Source organism: Meles meles, chromosome 8 (assembly GCF_922984935.1).
Source record: "Meles meles chromosome 8, mMelMel3.1 paternal haplotype, whole genome shotgun sequence".
Lineage (NCBI taxonomy): Eukaryota > Metazoa > Chordata > Mammalia > Carnivora > Mustelidae > Meles > Meles meles.
Window position 1 is genome coordinate 115,142,277 of NC_060073.1, and position 20,970 is coordinate 115,163,246.

The following is a 20,970-nucleotide window of genomic DNA, read 5'->3' on the forward strand; positions in this document are numbered from 1 at the left end:
TTGGGTATTTGTGTATTTGAGGGAAAGGTTCGGGCCAGAGTTTTGTGTTAATGTTCTTTCACTTCCTCATAATTCTTTCAAAAGGAGCATATATGAAGTAACATAGATCACAGAGGAGGCATCTTAGAATAATGTCATACCTATTTATTTGAAAACTTTGTATTTATATTTCATATTTATGTGAAAATATGTGTTAGTACCTCATTATGGTTAGCAGGAGTAGTTTCTATTTCAAATAGCGTTCTTGGTTGCAGTCCCTTCCAAACAGTACCACTGGCTTTTTTATGATAGGACCTACCCGAACTCAGCTGTCTAAGGGTTGACTGTGCTGGGGTTGCAGCTCACTGTCTGGATTTGCAGACCAAGCTTTTCTAGAACGCAGCTGTCCACATTTGTTTACCTGTTGTCTAAGGTGTTTTCACCCTACAGTGGCCGAGTTGAGTAGTTGTGATGGAAACCGTATGGCTCACAAAGCTGAAATATTTGGAGTAATTTGCCTATGCCTGCTTTGGGATACCAGTGGTTACTTTTTGGTGATGGGAGTTTGCACTCACTATCTGAGGTACAGGGGCAAGATTTTTTTTACTGTATGCATTTTTAGACTCTTTTTTCAAACTGTGTGAATATATTGCCTGGTGAAAATTTTAACTTAACGAAAACTAGAATAAAGATAAGCAAGCTGTCTGTGTGTATGTGTATGTTAGGAGAAGTAAAACAAACGAGTTTAAATGGACACAATCATTCTTCCCATCACCAAGAATTGTATGGGATCTTAAATTTAACCCATAGGATCATTTTACTTCTCTTTATTTGGAGAGAAAGACTAGAAGTCTCTTAGGATCTGGAAATTCAATGCAGAAGGAAGGAGGTAATTTTTTTTAAAGATTTTATTTATTTATTTGATATAGAGAGAGAGAGCACAGGTAGGCAGAGCGGCAGCCAGAGAGAAAGGGGTGGGGGGGAAGCAGGCTCCCTGCTGAGCAGAGAGCCTGATGCAGGGCTGGATCGCAGGACCCTGGGATCATGACCTGAGCTGAAGGCAGACGCTTAACTAATTGAGCCAACCAGGTGCCCTCAGAAGGATGTATTTTTATGAAGGTTCTTTTTAGAAACAGGACACACCATTTTATGTGCAATTCGGAATTACTTAGTTTTAGTGATCTGAATGTAGTCAGTTCAGGTTGATACACAAGATTAAAAAAACCTTGTTATAAATTGTAGTAGTCATGTATTACTTCGCTTGTTCACTGAACACCTAATTTTTGCTAGATGGGTATGATTCTTGGCGCTGTGAGCAGGGAACCAATCAAGTCAAAGTTCTTCCCCTCAAGGAGCTCATATTTCTAGTGGATGAGATAGAAAGTGAACAAATGCATGATATAAAATATTATATAACATAAATATCATACAAAATAGAAAATCTTGCTGTAGGAAGTAAAGCAGAATGGAAGGATGTAGGCTGGTGTTTCAGCGGAGTGTTGATGGAAGGCCCCTCTGTGGAGGTTTGGTTCTGCAGCCTGTGAACAGAGTCAGGGAAGGGTCCATGCGAGTATCCGGAGAGAACATTCTCGTGGAAGAAACAGCAGACGCAGAGGATCTGAAGCAGAGGTGAGCTCAAGGAGCATGAGGAGACAACAGGGGGACGTGTGAGACTGGGAAAGAGCAGAGGGACGGGGAGTAGAAGAGGTGGAAGATGTAGCAAGACTCACGTCTCGTGAGGTCTCACAGGCCACGGTGTGGGAGCTTGTGGCTTTGTGTAAGTGGTGGGTGTTGTAAGCGATCTGGAAGGTTCGGACTGGGTTCTCGTATGTCCTGTTCTGTTTTTCTCAGTCTTTGTTCTCTCTGCTTTCTGGTTGTGGAAGTTTCTCTCGTCGTCCTCAGCCCCGAGCTTCCTTCCTCAGCCGTGTCTGGTCTGCTCATAAGCATGCTTCATTTCTGCCGTGTTAGGTCTCTGGAAGTTCTTCGTGCTGTGTCGGATCCCATCTCCTGCTCACGGCGTTCCTCTGTTGTTGGTGAGCCGACACTCGGGGCCTGTGAACGTCACCAGTGCTCCTGGTTTCCTGCCTGGCTTCGTGGGGAGGGGCTGGCTGGGGTGGGCTGCAGTGCCGTGTCCCTGGCTTCAGTGGGCCAGGCTGTGATGAAACCCCCACGGGTGATGCTCCGGCAGGACAGTCCCTCCTGAGGCCGACCTTGTTAGGAAGAGCAGAGCGCTCTCCTGCCTGTCAGAGGCTGCTGCTTCTGGTCTGCTCTCTCTGGTCTTCGCTGTGAGGACCTGGTTGAGCGCCTAGAGGTCAGACTCACAGAATTGTGGGGACTTTCCCTAGGACCGGGTTCCCTGGAGTGTTTAACTTTCGGACTTGTCTGCACTGTCCACACTGAGCCTCCGGCACAAGGTCAGTCACAGGTTAGGTTTTCCTGCCTGGGCGCTGCTTCCCACACAGATCGACTGTGATTTCTGTACCCACCTGACTGTCTCCCTGATCCTGGGGTGGTCATTTCTTGAGAGATCTAAGAAGAGTCGTTGATTTTTTCATTTTGTTCTGCTTTGTAGAGAGTGGCAGCTTCTCAGCTCTTTGATGCCAGATTGGAACCTACTGCTTTATTTTAGAAAGTATTTTTCTGGCAGCTCTTTTGAGAAGATAACGTAGAGTGGAAGTAAGGGACCACTTTAGGAGGGGCATTGCTCTCATTCACATTGAGCCTTGGATTAGGGCGATAAACGCTGAGAAGTGTAGGATTTGGGGCAGTGATGATGCTATTGATTGAAATAGAAAATCTTGTGGAGGACACGTTTCACTGGAGGGAGGAGATCAAGTGTACTGTGACAGGCATGTGGGATATGAAATGCCCCTTAGCCACTCACATGGTGGTAAGGAGTGACTGCCATGGGGCTCTGGTAGATGTTGGCTCTCTCATATAGATTTGGGTGCTCTTAAATTTAAATGTATTTAGGGGCACCTGGGTGGCTCAGTGGGTTGAGCATCTGCCTTCGGCTCAGGTCATGATCTCAGGGTCCTGGGATCAAGCCCAACATCAGGCTCCCTGCTCAGTGGGGAGCCTGCTCCCCCCTCTGCCTCTGCCCCTCCCCCTGCTTGTTCTCTCTCTCTCTCAAATGAATAAATAAAAAATCTTTAAAAAACATATTTAAAGCCATGGGACTTAAGAAATTATTAATCATGTGGGCCTGAAGACTGAGCTCTTGAGCACTGTCTGGAAGGGGACAAAAAGGGTTCAACAGATAGGATTGAGAAGGAGCAGTCAGTGAGGCAGAGGGAAGACCGAGGGTGTGGAGTTTCAGAAATGAGAGAAGACAGGAAGGAGGTTGTCAGTAACTGTCTCAGTTGCTTTTGAGAGGCTGAGGAAGCTCTTTGAGGATGGACAAGTGACCATGAGATTCGGCATTGTGGAGATTTCTGGCAATGCTCTTAGGTGTGGTTTCCTTGGTCTGGTAGGGAGGAAAGCATGATTATCATGGTTCAGGAGTGAGTGTGAGGACAGTCCGCGGGGAGCAGGCCTTACAGAGGAGTTGGGTGCCGCCCGCCATCGTGGCGGGAGGCGGGGAGGTTTGCGAGTGTGGTGGTGGCACATGGGCTAGTTCTCCTCTTACTCCTTCTCCCCATTTAGGGGGAAGACTAGGGTTCTCAGCTAGAGTGACGGCGAAGAAGGGCTATTAGAGGTTTGAGAAGAAAGTGTGGAAGCTTTTTGAAGGAACCAGTGAGTGAAATAAAGTAGGACGTTCAGGCAGCACTGAAGGTCCATTTGAAGATTATGGTTATAAATTTAAAATTACACTTGTCAGTGTATTTTTCTTCTACCGTGTTTGGATAGAGATTTAGTTTCACTGAATCATGACGTTTTGTATTTTTCATATTTCACCGCCTTGATTTATTGCTTTAAGGGTGCCAGTAGTAGAGCTTGTTTATGTTTTTCTTGTGCCCTGTTTGTGTATTATAAGATCTTTCCATAATTTTTGTATTGTATAGTGTTGTTTTCAGTATTAACTGATTTGGCAATGATTGTGATCCCTAAACATTTAACATTTTTGAGTTTTTTAAAATTCAGATTTACTAAAGTAGACCATCATAATAGATAGAAAAATTTACCAGTGGGATGTCACCAAAATGGCAGAGTAATAGATTCCAGCCTTCATTCCCTCACAGAAACTAACAATCAGGTAGCTAAACCTGACTAAAGAGAGCTCTACAGTCTACTTAAGAAACTTTAACAACATAGTGAAACCAGAAAAACCCCTGAGAATGACTGCATACAAAGGGGAAGAGGACAGCTTCATTTTTGTCTGGATTCTCCTGTCCCCAAGCTGGCATTGCCCAACTCTTAGAGGGAACTCCCCAGCTAGAAAGAGTTCCTCTTGCAGGGAGGAGGAGAGCAGGGTGCCTGGACAGCTTCCCTCACATTTTGGGGCCCCACATGAAGGGGGGCCCACTTCAGTTTCATTGCAGCCAGAGACCAGCAAAGCTGACATGCAGAGACAGCTCGGAACCAGGAAGAAAAGTAGGGGCGCTGGTAACAGCCACACTGCAGAGTGATCATGGTTCTCAGTGGTCTGCTCAGCACACAGAACAGTGTTTACCACTGAAGAGAGCGGTGATTGGTCACACAGCCACTGCAGAAAGCTTGTAGGTTTGACCAGCTTTAACTCCACAGAGAGGCACATTCAGCTGTCTTGGTCCCATCCTGCTTCCTGTGCTGTCCCCAGTCACCTCCCTCGAAGCCTGGGAACTACACCAGCAGCTTGCCCAGGCCTCTGCAGCTGCGTGAGTACAAGATGGAGCCTAGACCCTGGGGACTGGCCCCTACCACCACGTGCACACTGGTGCTTAACCCTGTCTGGTGTGTATTTGCACATGGCCAACCAGACATCTGTCACGTCACGAGCCTCCACTGCCATGCCTGTGCCTCAGGGAGACTCTGTCGCTATAGGAGAGTGTGACCATGGCGTGGGTCCATGCAACTGCTTCTGGGCCTGGATCAGGCACTGCCTTCTGTCACTGCCCTGGATCACTCTGCTCCCCTGCAGCTGGTCCCACCTTGCACACATCCTCCTTGACCCCTACCACTGGCATCCACGGCAGGACCCAATAGCCATGGCAGTGTCTGCCAAAAACCATGTTCCTGTAGTGTGCCCCACCCTTGCCACCTGTTGCTGGCCCCCACAAGTCACTCTGGCAACTTACTTTCTCACCCCTGGCCCTGATCTGCTGCCGAGGACCCCAACAGCCCTTGCAGCCTCTGTGGACCCCCAGAGCCTGCCAAGGAGCACACAGTTGTTGACACCGTGGACCCTAGTGACTCAGGCCAGTGAGCCACCGCACTCCCTTAGACCTGTTGCCACCATGTGCCCTCACACTTGGCACCCTGCACCTTTAGACCCAAGGTTACTGCATGCTCCAGCATGCCCCCACGTGCAGCTGGACATTTTCTCTTACTGAAGTCCATAAAGTCAGAAGAGGGGACCACTTCTTCAAGGGTACAGACATCTACCGAAGGTTACAGGGATCATAAATAATGAGGGCAGCATGACTCCAACAAAGAGATGCCGTAGCTATCCAGTAACTGGCCCCAAAGAAGAGAGGATACAGGCGTTACCTGATGAAGAATTGGAAGTAATTGCCTTAAACATGGTCAGAGAACTCTGAGAACACTGATAGGCAATTTAATGAAATCAGGAAAACAATACAGGAACAAAATGGGAAGTTCCACAAAGAAACAGAACATAAAAATAAACCAAACAGCAATTGGTAGCCGAAGACTACAATGAGTGAACTAAAAAGTTCAATAAAGAGCTTCACCAGCAGACTAGACCAAACAGAAGAAAGAATCCATGAGCTCAAAGAGAAATCATTTGAAATCATCCAGTCAGAAAAGCAAAAAGAAAAAGAGTGGAAAGAAATGAAGAGAGCCTTTGGGTCTTACGGGACACCATTAACAAAAATAATCTGTGGCTCATTGGAGTCCCAAAGGAGAAGACAGAGAAAGTAACAGATAGAAAGCTAATATTTAAAGAGATAATGACTGGGGAGAGATTTGGACATCTAAGTTCATGAAGCTAATAGGTCACCCCACGACTTCAATCTACAATGATCTTTTCCAAGAAACAATATAATAAAGTGTAAGTTGAAGAAAAAAGAAAAGATTTTTAAAAGCAAAAAGAAAAAAAAAATTCCCTCCTACAAGGGAACCCCTTTAAGTATTACAGTGGATTTCTCAGCAGAGACCTTTCAGATCAGGAGAGAGTGGGGTATCTTAAAAGTACTGAAAGAAAGAAACTGTCAACCAAGAGTATTTTACCCAGTAAAGTTGTCTTTCAGAAATAATGGTGAGATAAAAAGTTCCCTAAACAAATCAAACCTGAGGGAGTTCGTCCTCACTAGACCTGCTTATAGGAAAGGCTGCTAATTAGTGACATGAAAACATAGGAAAATGCCCAACACATTAAGAAAGGTAAGAATATAGTCAGATTCAGAATACTTTACTACTGTTATTTAGTGGTATGTTAACCACTTAACTCTAGTGTAAAAGTTGAAGGACAAAAGCCTTAAAAATAGCGACAGCTACAATAATTTGTCAATAGATATACAATATAAAAAGTCAAGTGTGACATCGAAAACATCCAGGGCTTGAGGGAATAGAAGGGTGGAGTTTTTCTTTGAGGTAGAAGTTGTTACCAGCTTAAAATGGACTTAAACCTGTAAGATGTTTCTAGTAAGCCTTAGAGTAACCACAAACCGAAGCCTATACTGGAAAAGATGAAGGGAACCAAAGTATGCCACCGTGGAAAATCATCCATTCACAAAGGAAGACAGCAAGAGCAGAAACAAGGAAAAAGGAACTGCCAAACAGCCAAAACCCATTCGCAAGATGATCGTTCTAAGCTCTTACCTGTCAACAGTTACTCTAAATGTAATGGGTTAAATGCTCCCATAAGATGGCATCGAGTGGCCGAATGATAAGGAACTAACCCGTCTATGTGCTTCCCAACACAGATAGGTTCAAAGTGAAGGTATGGGAAAAAATATTCCATGCAAATGGGAACTGTAAGAAGCAGGGGTAACTATACTTACACCAGACAAAATAGACCTGAAGTAAAAAACTGTAACTAGAGCCAGATAAGATCATTATATAATGATAAAGGAGTCAACTCATTAAGAGGAAATAATAATTAAAAATACACATGTACCCAACATTAGAACCCTTGAATATGTCAAACAAATAAAACATGTCTGAAGAGAATGATAGACAGCAGTTCACTAATACTAGAGGACTCCATTCGGTACCTCACTTTAATCAGTGAACAGATCATCCAGACAGAAAAAAAGCAATAAAGAAACTTACTGGACTTGAAGTACATTTTAGACTTAATGGGCCTCACCAACATATATAGAACATTTCATCCAAACAGCAACAGAATACGTGTTCTTCTCAAGCACACATGGAACACTTTCCAGGATGGAGCATATGTTGTTCAATCACAAATTTTAGTCTTACCAAATTGCAAAATACGGAAACATGCCAAATACCTTTTGAGACCACAGTGGTGTGAAACTGGAAATCAGTAACAAGAAGAAAATTGGAAAATTCACAAATATGTAAAACTGAACCGTTGCACTCCTGAACAACATGTGGGTCAAAGAGATATCAAAGGGAAAATAAAAAAATACATTGAAGCAAGTGATAGTCTAAACAGATCATACCGCAACTTATGGGATACAGCAGAAAGTGCTAAGAAGGAGTTTATAGTGCTAAACATCTGTAGTTAGAAAAAATAAGTATCAGATTATAAATAACTCGGCTTTTATACCTCAAGGAACTAAAAGAAGAAAGGAAGGAAATAACAAAGATCAGAGCAGAAATAAGTGAAATAAAGAGTAGAAACACAAAAGATCAAGAAAACTAAGAGTTGGGTTTTTTGAAAAGAAACAAAATTTATAAACTGTTAGCTAGATTTACCAAGAAAAAAGAGAGAAGACTCAAATAAATAAAATTATAAATGAAAGAGGAGACATTTCAGCTGATACCACAGAAATGTACAAGATGATAAATACTGGTATAAATAGTTATATGCCAGCAAATTGGGCAACCTGGATAATATGGATAAATTCTTAGAAATAAGCAACCTATCATGTCTGAATCATGAAGAAACAAAAAAGTCTGAGCAGATTAGTAACAAGTAAGGAGATTGATGCAGCAATCAAAAACCTCCCAAAAAACGAAAGCCCAGGACCAGAAAGAAAAGTAAGACGTTAAACTGTCTGTATTTGCTGATGACATGATGTTATATAGAGAAAACCCTAAAGATTCTACCATAAATGTGTTAGAACTAATCAACAAATTCAATAAAGTTTTAGACTATAAAATCAACATACAAAATCAGTTGCATTTTTATACACAAATAATGAACTATCACAAAAAGTTTACAGATTTCAACATTCTTTCATGATAAAAACTCTCAAGAAATTGAGACAGAAGGAACATATTTCTGCATAATAAAGATCATGTATAAGAAACCTACAGCCAGCATCATACTTAACAGTGAAAAGTGGGAAGTTTTCCTTCTAAGATCAGTAATAAGACAAGGGTGCTCACTCTCAGTACCCCTGTTTGACATGGTAGTGGCAATCCTAGCCAGAACAGTTAGGCGAGAAAAAGAAATAGAAGACATCCAAAGAAGAGAGGAAGAATTAGAGTTTTCTCCACTGATGATGTGATCATGTATTTAAAAAATCCAAAGGACTCTCCCAAAAAACTGTTACAACTAATAAACAGTTGAGTAAAGTTTCAGGATGCAACATCAGCATACAAAAATCAGTTGCATTTGCAGAAACTAACAAGGAACTATCTGAAAAAGAAATAAAACTGTTTTGTGTACAGTAGCATGAAGAGCAGTATACTTGGGAATAAATTTAACCAAGGAGGTAAAAGGTCTGTGCGGTGAAAACTATGACATTGATGGAAGAAATTGAAGACAGAAATAAATAGAAAGACATCCCATGTACATGGATTGGAATGGTTAATGTTAAAAGTTCTGTACGGCTCAAAACCATCTATAGATTTAGTGTACTCTATCAAAAGTCCATTGCCATTTTCCACAGAACTTGTAAAAACAATTCTAAGATTGTATGAAATCATAGAAGACCCCAAGTAGCCATAGCAATTTTGAGAAAAATAGAAAATTGGGGGCATTCCCTGACTTCAAACTATATTAGAAAGCAATAGTAATTTAAATAGTATGGCACTGATGTAAAAAGAGACACAGACCAATGGAACAGAACTGAGAGCCTAGAAATAAACTTTCAGCGTGATGTGGTCAGCTTGCATTTGACAAGGGAGCCAAGAATACTCAGTGAGGAAAGGATATTCTCTTCAACGAATGGTGCTAAGAAAACTGGATGTCTGCATTCAAAAGAGTGAAATTGGACATCTCTTTTGCACTTTCCACAAAAATTAACTTGAAATGGATTAAGGACTTAAATGTTAAGACTCAAACCATACCAAAAAAAGGGGGGGAACAAGCTCCTTGACATCGGTCTTGGCAATGATTTTTTCAGATGTGACAAACCAACAGCACAAAGAACAACAGAAAACCAACAAGTGGAACTACATCAAACTAAAAAGCTGAAAACCTTCTGCAGAGCAAACGGAAGAAAAAAAAAATGAAAAGGCAGCCCACAGAAGGGAGATAGTATTTACAGTCTTTCTGATGAGGGGTTGATATCCAAAATATAAAGAGTTCATACAACTCACTAGGCAAAACCCAAACAATCCAATTTAAAATGGACAGAAGACTTGAACAGACAAAATTTTTCTAAAAACGACATTTAAATATCTGAGAGGCACACGAAAAGATGCTCACCATCACTCATCCTCAGGGAAATGCCAATCAAAACCACAATGAGATACCATCTTCCACCTGTTGGAATGGCTGTCAGTGAAAAGAGAAGAGATACAGGTTGTGTTGAGCGCTGGGTGTTGTATGTAAGTGAGGAATCACTAAATCTTGCACCTGAAACCAATATTACCCTGTATGTTAACTAACTGGAATCTAAATAAAAAATAAAGGAAAGGGAGGAGGAAATGAATGTTGGTAAGGATGTGGAGAAAAAGGAGCCTAGGTGCACTGTGGGCGGGAATGTAAACTGGTGCAGCCACTGTGGAAATCAGTAATTAAAAATAGTTTCAAAAATTTAAAAATAGAGGAGTAGCCTCAAAATATTAAAAATAGAACTACTCTTCTTTTCATCAAGAGACAAAAAGCTCATCTTGTGTTTCTTTTGTTAGTTGAAAGTCATTAGTCCAAGATAGAGATTGGCCAATTTTTTCTGTACAGGACCAGATAGTAAATATTTTCAGATTTCTGTTGCAACTCCCAGCCCTGCTGTCCCAGCAACTGTAGGCCATAGAGAAATGAATGATATGGCTCTATTCCAACAAAACTTCCTTTACAAGAACAAGTGGCTGGCCTGGTTTGGCTTGTGGGCCGTGGTTTGTCAGTCACTGGTCTAGGATCTCTCAATGATACATGTTTTTGTGGCAACTGTCTTTGAGTTTGGGTACTTTACATACTTAGTAGTTACCCTGAAAATGGATCTTTAAAGACCCTGGGAGAAGGAGCCCTTCAGGAATGGTTGGTGTAAGTCAAGATCCTGTTTATTTGTTTATTCACCTACAGATCCTAATCGATGGCATTCACTGTGTGAGGTGTTGTACTGCGGAGACTGCACGTTAGGAAGACATGGTTCTTGCCTGGAGGGAGCTCACAGGCTGTGAGGAAAATGAAGCATTCGATAATTACGAGAAATGAATTCAGTAATTATAGATGTGTAAATTACTGTGAACGACAAGTAGAAGGTCTTTTGAAAGAAATACCAAGGTGTCATAATCTAAATGGGGAAGACAAAGTATTTCAGGTTGGACAGCAGTTTTGATACTCCTTCTGGTCAGTTACTGTCCATCCATCCTTTTATTGTACTTCTGAAATTCAGATTACATTCACTTTCTTTTTATTTTACCGTTAGATCTTTAGGAGTATTTTTTCTTATAACCAGATTATCTGGAGTCAGATATAAACTTGATTATATTCTTGTGTTTGGATAGGGCGTTTATGGTTTTTGGGTTTTTTTTTTTAATGCTTTCTGTATTTCTTAGTTTTCTTGAGTACTTCCTACATAATTAATGAAAAAACAAAGGAACAATCACAAATCCTGACAAAGACGATGTGCGTCTGTTACACTGCGTGTGCAGTTCTTAGAGTATGGATGGTAATGTGTGTATTATTGTGTATTAGAAGATAGTAAGTATGTGGTTAACTTCCTTTTTGGAAGTTTCTTCCTTCAAAATCACAGAACTAAAGGATATGTGATTCTGGGGAGGGACTGTCCTAATCTTGCTCATCTTTTCTTGAAGAGGAACCTAGGACACTACGAGAATTAAATTGCCCCGTTGCAGGCCTTAGCGACCTGTCCGATTTTACAGGTGAACGATTGCAGACGCTAGCACCAGAAGTCTCAGTGTCCAGCTTCCAGTCCGGCTTCTGTTTATGAAACAGTATGGCCTTCCAAATGACTCCGGTTAATGGATAGTTGCTGGTTGTTGCCTAAATTTAATTGTCTTGTACAATTTCCATGTGTCATTTATTGGCATTTGTGAATAAGTGGTGTGTGCTTTGCTCTTTCTTAAAATACATCCTAGTGACTCCCAACATTCTTTAAATATAAACTTTTCCATTTAAAAGCTAAGACGTCAGTGTTTCCTTGGCAACATAAACTTAGGCACATCTTCATGAGATCTCTGTACATCTTTCCTCATTAATTTTGTTAGCGCCGTGGGCAGTAATTTTATTCTTTTTGTTCAGATAGCGTATTAAAAATGGACTGGAGAGGTGGGAAATGGAAGGTACACGAGAAGACTGAGAACAGAAAGACTCAGTAGTTGCGGCTTTACCTTATATTGTAAGAAAACAAAATGATTTTATTGTTTAATAAAAGATGCTGTGTTTCCATTGATAATTTTATTTTTTTCTGAATTTGCAACCTGCAGGCTTGATACATTTTTGGATGGGAGTGGTCTTTAAAATATAAAGTTTCCATATTATTGTATTGTATTGTATATTATTTCCATAATATACAGCAGAACTTAAAATCCTTTTTAAAAAATGTTCAGTAACCTGTAATAGTAATACCGAATCTTGAGAGTTGGGTGTCAGAGCTTTGTGAAAGCCAGATCGGAAGGTGAGGAATGTCCGGATTGCTGCCTCATTGGAGGACCCCCTGTTCCCAGTGCTTGTGGTGGCTGCTTCCATCCCCTTCGACTTTCACTGATTGGGCTGAAAGTGGCTTCACACAAGCCTAATCCATGAGTGTGAAGTGATGTGTATTGTCCTACGACCTCCTCTACAGAAAATTTGGGATTTGGGCATCATGAAATGATAGAAGTGATAACGTTGTTTTGGTACATAACCAAATAAATTTCGGTGTATGTAGTTTGTGTGGTTTTCTAAAAGATGTAGGCTTGAGTCCATTCTGTGCTGGAGTCCGTGCTGTTTTCTGAGCCTCATTTAGGGGTGTGAACACCAGAAAAGTAATTGATTCAGCTTCCTTTAGTTCAAGTCCCATTAATTTTTTTTTAAATCTTATTTATTTGACAGAGAGGGAACAGAAGCAGGGGTAGAAGCAGGCTCCCCACTGAGCAGGGAGCCTGATGTGGGGCTCAATCCCAGAACCCTGGGATCATGACCTGAGCCAAAGACAGACACCTAACCACTGAGCCACCCAGGCACCCCCCCCATTTCTTTTCTTTCTTTCTTTTTTTTTAAAATTTATTTATTTGACAGAGAGAGATCACAAGTAGACAGAGAAGCAGGCAGAGAGAGAGAGAGAGGGAAGCAGGCTCGCCGCTGAGCAGAGAGCCGGATGTGGGACTCGATCCCAGGACCCTGAGATCATAACCTGAGCTGAAGGCAGCGGCTTAACCCACTGAGCCACCCAGGCGCCCCTCTTTTTTTAATAGTAAAATATACCTAACATAAAATTTAACACTCTAGGGGCGCCTGGGTGGCTCAGTGGGTTAAGCCGCTGCCTTCAGCTCAGGTTATGATCTCAGGGTCCTGGGATCGAGTCCCACATCGGGCTCTCTGCTCAGCGGAGAGCCTGCTTCCCTTCCTCTCTCTCTGCCTGCCTCTCTTGTGATTTCTCTCTGTCAAATAAATAAATAAAAAAAATCTAAAAAAAAAAAAATTTAACACTCTAACCATTTTCAAGTGTAGAGTTCAGTGACTTTAAACACATTCACACTGTTGCACACACACCACCACCATGCATTTCCAGAACTTCTCCATCATCCCAAGCAGAAGTCCTACACCCATGAAACTAGCTCCCTTTCCCATCCCTGTATCTCCGTCCGCCCCTGGTAACCTCCGTTCTGTTGTTTTCCTCTATCAGTGTGTCTGTTCTAGGTACCTCATATAACCGGAATCACACACTCTTCTTCCTTTTGTGTCTGGCTTACTTCGCATAGCATGATGTTTTAAAAGTTTGTCCATGTTAGAGGAGAGGGAGTTGAGGGAAATTGGAAGGGGAGATGAACCATGAGAGACTATGGACTCTGAAAAACAACCAGAGGGTTTTGAAGGGGCGGGGGGTGGGAGGTTGAGGAACAAGGTGGTGGGTAATAGGGAGGGCACGTACTGCATGGAGCACTGGGTGTGATGCCAAAACAATGAACACTGTTATGCTGTAAATAAACAAACAAAAAAAAGTTTGTCCATGTTGTAGCTTGTATCAGAACTCCATTTCTCATTAAGGCTGGAATAGAATTCCGTTATATGTATAGACCACTTAAAAAAAGAAATCTCTTCCTCGCACCTGGGTGGCTCAGTTGGTTAAGTGTCAGCCTTCAGCTCAGCTCATGAATCTGGGGTCTTGGAATTGATTCCCGTGTAGGGGGGAGTCGGCTTCTCCCTCTGTCTCTCTTAGCACCCCCCCAACTTCTGCTATCCCACTCTCTCAAATAAATAATAAATAAAAGCTTTAAAACATGAAGAAATAACCAAAGAAATCTATTCATCTGTTGGTGCATATCTGGGTTGTTTGCACCTTTTGGCTCTTAGGAGTGACGCTGCTGTGAACGGGGTACGAGTATCTCTTGAGTCCCTGTGTTCCCTTCTCCCCGGGATATGTCTGGATGCGGAGTTGCTGGGCCATATGTTAGGTCTGTGTCGGACTTTCCCGGGAACCACCAAACCGGTGTCCGTGGTGGCTGCTCCATTTACGTTCCCAGCAGCTGTGCACAAGGGCCCCAGTTTCTCCACATTCTCACCAATTCTTATTTTCTGTCTTTTTGTTGTTCATTTGTTTTTCAGCAGCAGCCATGTGTGAGGTGGTAGCTCGTTGTGGTCAGGTCCTCGTTCTTGACCGTGGTGAGATTTTATGAGACCTGCAGGCAGTGCTCCCAGATTTTGACCTACTAAGTTTGAATTGTTGGTCTTGGGTAAACTGGGTCAGTACTTTATCCATTTTTCTTTCTAAAGAAAAATAGTCTAAAATTGTACGAAATTTATATTTCATCAATTTATCTTTTTCCAGTGAATCTGAGGGCTTGGAGTTTGAAGGGTAGTTTCATGGTTTTGATCAAAATTTTGATTACAGATTTGTCATCAAATTTGAAACGCCTTGCAAGAATGAGACTGCATCTATTTTTCTTGTTGATAATCTTTGTCCTAATGCAACACTAATTAAGTAGATTTGTTGCAAACCATTGTTTTTGCATAATGATGCTAAAAAAAGCTTTTAGGGTTTTCAGTTTTCATGGAATTTTTGAGTATCTGATTTTTTATAAGATGCTAGTTTTTATAGTTTAGGGTTTTTTTTTCTAAAACATCAAAATGGCGAAGCAAATGAGTTTTCATGGTTAGAAAACATTTACCATTTTTATACACTTAATATTTAGTTCATTAATTCACTGACATCTTTATTTTCTAGGTTTGAATTTGGAAACTATTTGCTTGATTAAACAGAATCTAAGTAATAATCCCATTTAACTCCCAGTTCATGTAGACAGTGGTTACTGTTACGGAATCCAGAAGGACTTCTTTTTCTGCAGTGATGTCATTGTGATCCCTCTGGACCTGGGTTTCTCAGCCGTGCTGGCACCGTTGACATTTTGGGTTGGCCAGCGCTGTTGTGGGAGGACTGCTGGTCTGTTGTGGCATGCCGAGCAGTGTCCCTGACCTCTACCAGTAAGATGTCTGTAGCATCCACACCCACCCGGTGTTCTGACAACCAAAAGTGTCTCTATAGGCATTGCCAAATGTCCCCCAGTGAGAAAGTCACCCCCAGCTGAGAAGCCTGCTCTGGGAGAGCCTGGGAGGGGATAACAATAACCACTGTTTTGTGAGGACCTGCTCTGTGCGAGGCCCTTTGTGTTCAGTGATGCTTGCGGTTGTCTGACGGCGTTGTCGTTACTAAGCCCGTGCGGCAGACAGACCCTGGTGCTGCAGAGATACTCCGGAGCTTGCTTATGATCACCTGTCCCTTTCCTGAACCCAGTTCATCGTTCCCCTTCGTCAGTACGGAGCGCTGCTATGGGCCGAGGTCGGCGAGCGAGGAGTCATCAGCGCTCCCTCTCCCTCCCTCCCTTTCCACTGCAGGTCTGTCCCCCGTCTGGTGGGTCTGCTGCTCTGCCGTCCCGTTGCTGCGGTCGTTTCTTTCTCAGTCTGTGGAGAAGGCCTCCTAACTGGATCGCTGCCGTTCCTTCTAGTCGTCTACCTTTTCTTTCTCAATTCCACCTCACAGAAGCCATCATGGTTTTCTTCTCCAAGTGTGTGTCTGATCTTCGGGCCTCGATGTGGGAACATTTCAGATCGCTTTTGGTTGCTGTTAATTCCTTCCCGGGGTCTCACGACACCTGGAATGGTCCAGTCTCTGCCTCTCCTGCCCCATCTCGGGTCTGGCTCTCTCTCACCGTGCTTCCACGGGTTCGGCCCTTGCTCACGTCCAGCTGGTTCCTCCAGTGGACGGAGCTTCCTCCGGCCGCGCGCTTGGCCTGCACGGCCTTGGCGCCGCTTCGCTTCCTTTCCCCTTTCCGCTTGACTCTTCCTGTCCGTACGTCTGTCACTGCTCTTTCAGGGAAGGCTTTTGCACCTCTGTGATTGTGTCAGCGCCTCTCGGGAGCTCAGATTGCCGTCACGACTCTAACGACTTTCTAGTGAACATTCCTTTAGTTATTGTCTGTCTTTCTCGTTTTATTCCATGTTATTGGGATCGTGTTTGCTTTTGCTGGCTTTCGTACCTTAACTGTTATAATTTTTGGTACACGATGATAGGATCTGCTAAATATTTACTGTTTAGAATTGCATACTAAGACTTGAAATTAAGTGCAAAATCTCTTTTTCACCACTATCCTAAGTTCCATAGAAAATTCATATATTTTCTGTTCTCATTAATGCCTGTTGTTTTGATTTTGCAACAATATTATTTTAAAAACAAGCACAGTCTTTCGTCTCTTATCATTGCTGTCCTTTTTTATCATCAAACTTTTCTACTTTGTTCTGGTAGAGACCCCATTTGAGAAAATTTCATAGTGGGCCCAAAACTGAGCCACAGAGAAATTGTGGTTTAGGTTTTATCAGAGAAGAGCTGTGGTCACAATGATAGTCGAATGCCGGGACTGATTTCCTGAAATGAGTGGCAATTTGTAGTGCATAGGATCAAGAATTAAATATATATGTTTTTAAATTTCAAAAATAGAGATGATATTTTTGGAAGCGCAAATGCTTAAAAGATAGTATGATGAGACTATATTAACTATTAAATCAACTGAATAAAATTAGCAGAGTTTTTTTTTTAATATTTACCATTTTATTTATTTTTTTCAGCCTAACAGTATTCATTGTTTTTGCACAACACCCAGTGCTCCATGCAAAACGTGCCCTCCCTATTACCCACCACCTGTTCCCCCAACCTCCCACCCCTGACCCTTCAAAACCCTCAGGTTGTTTTTCAGAGTTCATAGTCTCTTATGGTTCGCCTCCCCTCCCCAAGATGGGATTGGGAGGGAGACAAACCATAAATGACTCTTAATCTCACAAAATTAGCAGAGTTTTAATGGCATCTTCTAAAAGAATAAATGTGTCTGTAATCCATGCCTTAATTTGAATATCAAGTACCTAGAACACATAAGCCTATGCCATATTGGAGGATAATCTTGAGTTCTGCCTGTATTTTCTACCATTGTTCTCTTCCGACAAAGATTTTAAGGGAGGGATCAGGATGTTTATACCTCCTGGCATAATATGCATGACCTAATAGAATTTTTAGGTGGAAACACTGGAAAAGTAAACTTAAAATTATGACTGTGGATATTGTGTAAAAAAAAAAAAAGGAACAAACCTTGTTAAATAGTTTTCTTAAAGGTGATTTACAGACTAAAATAAAACAAAGCACATTTTCTGTGCTTCTCAGTACTTTAAATTATCTGTATAGCAAAAGAAGGATGGCAGGATTAATTAAAATATTCCCTGATATTTTAGACATGGAAATATTTTAATGAAAAAAGCTAACATTAAGGTTTATTTTTATTAGATAGTAAGAGAATGTCGTATTAAAAACTATCCTGGATTTTGGTTATTGATAGGTCAAATCTCTAATGCTTCTTATGGCATTAGAAATAGCTCCTTTAATTTTCAATGTTTAAGATGAGGTTTTCTTAACAGCATGAGTGATTTCTTTCTCTTTCCTTAGGGCATGATAATTTGCATGTAGGTTTATTTTCTTCCTCCAAGAACACAATCACTTATGAAAGACTGACTCATTTTTTGTCCCACAAAAGCTTCAATCTCTAATAAGTTAGCTTTTAATTCTCAGGATTAAGGAACAAAAACAACAAGTAAGAAATCAAGATAAGGACTTAAATCATCTGGAAGTGAATGATTTGTTGTTTTACTTCATAAGATTTTAATGTGGTTTAATGGAATTCCATTGGTTTTTCTAATCTTGTTCTTTTTTTCTATTTTAAAGGCTTTGTTAAATAAATTCTGATTCATTCTGCCTATGTATTTAGCTGCTGACTTCTAGTGTTGCAGTGGTATGGGATTCGACAGGAGAGCAGTTTTTGGAAATAGAGTTTGTTGGCTGAATTGCTGTATTCATTTGAGATTTTTCTCTCACCTGAAACAGAAACTTGATTCCATCATCAGTAGGCAGTGCATCAAAAGAGTGTTGACTTTGTTGTGTATGTACGTGACCATTACGTGAATAACCAGAACACGAGTATACTTCTAGTCATTTCATGAAGTTAAGACTTGAAGATTAGTGTTCTTTTCAATGAACTAGGTGATAATAATACTGGTTCTTTATGAACTATAAGTGTTTTAATTGTGACAGAGGTAGGTGATGTGGTACTTCACATAGGATGGATGAATGTATGAGGTGAAGGTCAAAATCACATTCACTTGTCTTTTTTTAAGAAAAATACTTTATTTATTTATTTGTGAAAGAGAGAGCATGAGCGGGGGGAGGGGCAGAGGGAAAAATCTCAAGCCTACTCCCTGCTGATCCCCAATCCCAGGACCCTGAGATCATGACCTGATCTGAAGTCGGATGTTTAGCCGACTGAGCCACCCAGGCATCCCTGTGTTGTTTTACTTAACATGTCATTTGTTATTTTTTTGTTTTTACCAATTGGCTTTAGTTTCACTTTGAAAAATAATTCCTTGTTAGTATTTTGGTTTTAAATGACCTTAATGTTGAAAATGCATAGAATTGTGACCCTTAATTTTCTTCTTTTAACGAATTATTGTGACTATTTTAGATTCCTAATAATGCAATGTATGAATGGTAATTGGTAGTAGAAGAAACAGGATTCAGAAACTTTTTTCTAGCTGGGATGTCATTTACCAGAGAATATGAGGCAAGCATATGAATCTTTTTTTCTGTGTTTTGTCATCGGTTTTAAAATGCATTTTGTGTCTCTTCTCTTGATGCTAATCAGATGTTTATAGATTGTAAGCTAGGTTTTTTATTTTTACTCTAAATTTAACAACATTTATTGATTACCTGGAGAAGGTGACTCTGAAGTCCCACTTTTGTATTACCTATAATTCTAATGTACCAGTTTTAGACCAGAATTATAATAAAAGCAGAGAATTAGAAGTGAGGAAACAGACTACCGTAAGAAGAAATACTTATAGCAATGAGAACTGACAGCTAGCTTAATCTAGAGCGTGAAGAATGAGATGGAAAAATGGAGAGAAATAACGAAAAAATCATGGACGTCTTGGTTGATGGAGCTAGCCTGGAAGCAAGCAGCCCTCTAGAGGGTCATTTGTGAATTATGATACATTATACTAACTGTCCCAATAATTATCCTGTATTATCAAGAAGAGATTAAATTAAGTTCCATATATTGTGTTTTAAAAAGCAGGAAAGTTTATAATACTCTTTGGGAAATTTCCTTTCAAAATGACTGCAATAAGAAATATTTTTATACTTAAATGGGAAACCGTTAACTGAGTGGAAATTAAGCTGTTCAAGAAAAACTTATTCTACCAGTTTATATTAATCGTTGTATTCTAAACATCAGTCATAATATGACATCGCTCACATTATTATCAACCATCAATCACTCTCTAATAAAATCCTGATTTCTTTCTTTTTTTCCCTTGACAATTCATTCAGGAGATTTAGCTTTGACACTGATGGAAGGTGATAGGTGTTCCAAAGGAACGTTCAAAATAGAAGAAGCTTTGGCATGCTCAAATACTTACATTCTGATTTGGAAGAGTCATTGGCAAGGGAAAGAAAAAGACAAATGACGAAAGCAAAGAGGAAGAAGTCACAAGTGCCATATTTAAGCATACTTTGGAGCCCACCGTATCTGGAGTATAAGAAATGGGGTTGGGGTCCAGTGCATGGACAGCAGGGCTGGTTTACACAGAAGCACATGTGCCCTCACAGTGCAGCAGGGGGGAAGAATTACGAGCCAGGCGTTTGCTTCGAGGGTTTGTAGGTTTGGTGGTACGAAGAGGAGCAAGTCCTTGTCTGATTTTTGAGGTCATCTGAGAGTGAGAGGAAAATTGATGGCGTGTCCAAGGCTTGATGGTGATCTTCTGAAATTGCCATGGTGGAAAATAAGAGGTTTTAAAAATTGTGTTGTTGAGCCACTTCAACCTTTGAGTTCATAGTGGAGCCAGTTGCAAAATTTAATGAGTTTTCTATAACATGGCAGCCAGGGGATAGAACCATGGAAGGAAGATGGTTGATTACATTCAGATTGGACTATACCAAAATTGGATTTGGTCCCTAGAGGTAGTCGACTAGAGCAGAAAAGGAGTAGTTTTATTTTATTATGACATTAACTTTCAACCACCATATTATATATGAATTTCATATACTGTTATATACTGTTTTTGCACAGTGGTTAGTGATATTCAAAAGGTAATATTATTCTTGGAACATTCTTGAGAAAATGTACAAGCAGAGCCTTTGAACAAAAGCAGCTTGTTATTGCTATTTATAGAAGGTTAAATCTGTATCAGTCACTTTTCAGTCAGAGAAACAGAACTAATGGAAGACACAGACACAGGCTTCTCACAGGGATTTGCACTTACGCAATTGTGGGAGCTAGGGAAGCCGTCTTCTTAAGGCTGTGTGTTTGTGGCTTTAAGTCTAGAGGCAGGTGCTTGGGAAGGGAAACGGAATATCAAGAGAGGGGGAGCAGAACAAGCGGCACCGAGCTTGAGCTGGGCTCCCGAGGATGGACAGGACACACGTGTCCGTTCTTGTTGCCTGTGGCCCTGTAGTGTGGAGCTAATAACCACACGCGTCTGACCCAGAGCTCGGAGAAGCTGAAAGAGGGTGGAGGGCGTGGGGGAGCATTGCAGAGCCCGCGGCTGTGCGGTGTGGAAGGCGAACGAGCAGGGAAGTGGACAGTGTCGGTTCTAAAATGGCGGCTGCTTCA

General features: G+C 41.2%; 1 protein-coding gene across 1 annotated transcript in view; it reads left to right on the forward strand.

Annotated features, from left to right (window-relative positions):
• CWF19L2 (CWF19 like cell cycle control factor 2) overlaps nucleotides 1–20,970 on the forward strand; it is a 129,963-nt gene that overhangs the window by 77,905 nt on the left and 31,088 nt on the right. The window lies entirely within an intron of this gene.